The following is a 3,711-nucleotide window of genomic DNA, read 5'->3' on the forward strand; positions in this document are numbered from 1 at the left end:
TCCTGCTCTGCCAGGCCTGCACTCGGATCAAGGGTCTGGTTAGGAATTTTAAAGAGGACCCCATGTCCCCCCTGTCCCCCATTTTTGGTAATATGGTTCCTCTTTAAAATTCTTGCCATACCTTATTTTTTTTTCCTAAAATGGTACATGTTCTCAATTTTAAATATCTATGTTTTCTATTGTGAATAAAATCTGAGTGTATGAGATTTGCAAATCATTGCATTCTGTTTTTATGTAGATTTTATATAACGTCCCAACTTTTTTGGAATTGGGGTTGTAGTTCAAACTTCTAATTCTAAACATTCTGTACCTGAGTTCTCTTTCATGCTTATTAACTCTTCTGTGTCTGCTCAGGAACACCTCATGTGTTCCCATCTTCCTTTTTTTTGGCATTCCCTTCATCTTGTCATTTTGCTGTACCCCCCAACCCTTCAAACCGTTTGACATGCACTAAAAGCAGAACTAAAAAAAAAAAAATTGCTAGCAGGTATTTTTTTGGGTGGTAAGGTCTTTGTATGTCTCTTGTGCAAAATATTCCTTTACCCCTGTGCTATCCATTTTTTTTGTACACTACCTGAGGCAAATGCACAGAGCAGTGTAATTTCTGTAAGATGCTGAGAGTTAAGCTGACTATACACCATTCTATTTTTTTCATCTAACCTACAGACCAATTGAAAAAAATAAAACAGATTCCTTCATAAGCATTGATCGAGGAATCTTCCTGAACAGGGCCAGCAGCTGATTGGCTGTCCGCACTGTTGCGTTTGAAGATATTTAGACCGTCTCCCTCAATCAGCTGATCGAGAGATGCCGGCTAAAAGGGTGCAAACAATGGCACACACTGTGTGAACTTTGTCTGGTTCCTGAAGAACTCGCATAAGAAATTTGCATAAGAGCCAGGTGATGGGACAATGCAACTCCAGTGTGCACAGCTGGACTTTACATCTGTCAGCATCTTTCAGTATTCTTAAAGTCACAGTCTCTTTATTACTCCCATTTCTATTATTGTTATTGGTATTTCTATTAGTCATGTGGGGTTGAGGGGAAATGCACTTGGCCACAACTAAAAAGGTGCAGAGGCAGATTTTGGCTATTAATGTCAAATACTGGAAATCTGTGATTTTTTTTTTTTTCTTCTAACCATCTCTCGATTTTATTTGCAGGCTGATCCAGCAAAAGAAATATATTGGGCCCATGTCAGCTCTGATGCCTGCAGGCTAGCTTTGCTTTGGAAACATGGTGGCATTTATATGGACACTGATTTCATATCACTTCGACCCATACTACATCACAGCTTTCTGGCTGCAGAATCAAAGCAGTATTCTAGCAATGCTGTTTTAGGTTTCTCTTCACACCACGAGTTTACCTGGAAATGTATGGAAGACTTTGTTCGGAATTATCGTGGTGAAATATGGGGCTATCAGGGGCCACTTCTGTTTACTCGTATTCGGAATCAGTTGTGTAACATGCAACCCTTTAGTGGGAAAGAGGATTTTATGTGTGGCAATATCACTATCTTGAGCCCTGCACATTTTTATCCTATTGGACCCGAAGCATTCCAGCGCTACTATGAGGTTTGGGACAAAGAGCCCACGTTTGACACTTGTTATGCTCTGCACCTCTGGAATTATGCAAATCGAGGGGCTCACCGGGCAATGGTTCCAGGAAGTAACACATTGGTGGAGCATCTCTACCAAAAGAATTGCCCTTCAGTATATGCAGATCTAGCTGGAAAAAAGACCCCTGCATAAATGATGCAGTATACTTCTTTAAGTCACAACTACACCCTATAAAAATAAATCAGGATAGCATCTAACCACCTTGTCCTCTAAGCCTTTCCCCGGAGCACTTTTTACAAATATGTACCTAGTTTTCTTTTTGAATAAATACAGTATTTTAACTTCCTTTTTTGCCATGTTATCATCTTCCTGGTCAGCGGCTCCAAATGTAACAACTGGTCCACTGAAGGTGCTCTGCATGCCACTTTGATCTCACTGCTATCCCTCTCCTCATTGACATCACACCTGGATTGTATTCAGTGCAGGACCAAAGTCGACATCAGCAGGATGGCTGGACATTGGCACACTAGAAGAACCAACCTACATTGCTACACCTTAATGTAAAATTGGTATTGGTGTTAAAACCTTCCATATTTATAAATTTTTGTCCATACAGCTAGTATTTTTGTAAATGAGAGCGTCAATCGATATACAGTATGCTCAAGACCTATGTAGGCTCTGCTTCCTGTCCGTTTCCTGCTTTTTTTGCAGTTGTACCATTTAATAGCAAACAGTAGATGCTCTTCAGTCATGAAACATCCGCAATAACGTTGGTATCCAAAGATTATGTGATCTTTGCCTTTGCTTTAGGTCATATGTGGAAGCTTGGGAGCAGATTTTATTTTATTTTTTTATCCTTAACAAGCACAATATACACTTTATTCCGTGTAATAAAGTAAATTGATATTTCTGAAATGTACATTAAAAATTAATATGAAGTGTTAATATTAATGAAATTGTCTGCTTTATATTACCACCTGTCTTTTTTGTATTTACTCTGGAGATGGAGAACACAGATACGACCCTTATAGAATCATTGATGAAACGTCTCCAATATTTCAAACATTGTAAGAATATGGTGGACTGTCCCCCTCTTCTTCCTGATCCCATTGTGATTTTTACTTCTGCCATTATCTGGGACAGAGCAGAACAGAAAAATAGTTTAAATAGTACAAAAAAAATTAATGGAAAACGATTGTGTGGAGCTAGCAGTGACAGCTGGCTCTGCACAACTGTTTTCTATTGGCCGGCGGTTCTGCTGCTGTCAAAAAAAGAAAAGAAAAAAAAATATTTTCGCCATAGGAATGCATTGCTAGATTCCTATTGGCTATTTTAATTTGCAATAGCCAATAGCAAACTAGCTATTGAACCCGCCCTCTGCTGCTTTCAATCACTAGTGGGGACCTGGTGGAGAACTGCAGCAGTGGGCGGGTGCTATAGCTAGTTCGCTATTGGCTATTGAAAATTGAAATAGACAATAGGAATCTAACAATGCATTCCTATGGTGAATTTTTTTTATTCTGACGCCAGCCAACGGCTCCGTGTCAGAATAAAAAAGAAAAAGCAGTGTTTCTCTCCTGGACGACCGGGAGCGGGAGAGCCGGGGAGAGTTAGGCTATCTGGAGATCAGTGTCCCTGGTTAGCTGGTAACCAGGGACGCTGATCTCTCTGCCAGTGGCCGGCGCCAGCCGTAACATCACAGCTGGCTCCACCCAGCTGTCAGAATCAGGCTGTCGGCCGGCCAATGGCCGGCCAGCTTCGGCTTTCACCTCGGCTCAGTCCCCGGCCGACTTCAGAAGCTGTACGGCTATAGTGAATAGCCCGTACAGCAGCCCTTCAGTTCTACTGAACCGAAGGGGTCCTGGGGCCGAAGCTAGCCGAAGGATCGGCCTAAGCTATGGCTAGATCCTTCGGCTGCTTTGTGAATAGACCCCTATGCATTTTCCTAAGCAAATCCATTCTTTGTCACTCCATTACAAATTTTTGGTTGCTTTTTTAACTTTTTTTTAACTTAAGATCCTGCTAGTATTGTGACTGCATGTCTGCTACAAAATATAGACCTAAAAAGAAAGTATGAAGTGAGTGTTTGTTTACAAAGTCATATACAGTAAACTCTCAGTTGTCTGACACCCACGGGGATTGGTAGGTGCAA

The 3,711-nt window shown here is 41.1% G+C and overlaps 1 pseudogene; it reads left to right on the top strand.

The window, feature by feature from the left end:
* The window catches only part of LOC108801890, a 6,961-nt pseudogene extending 5,210 nt beyond the window's left edge, over window positions 1-1,751 (top strand).
* Window positions 1,752-3,711: the final 1,960 nt, after the last annotated feature.

This window comes from Nanorana parkeri, unplaced genomic scaffold (genome assembly GCF_000935625.1).
Source record: "Nanorana parkeri isolate BGI_ZX_2015 unplaced genomic scaffold, ASM93562v1 scaffold2547, whole genome shotgun sequence".
Classification (NCBI taxonomy): Eukaryota; Metazoa; Chordata; class Amphibia; order Anura; family Dicroglossidae; genus Nanorana; species Nanorana parkeri.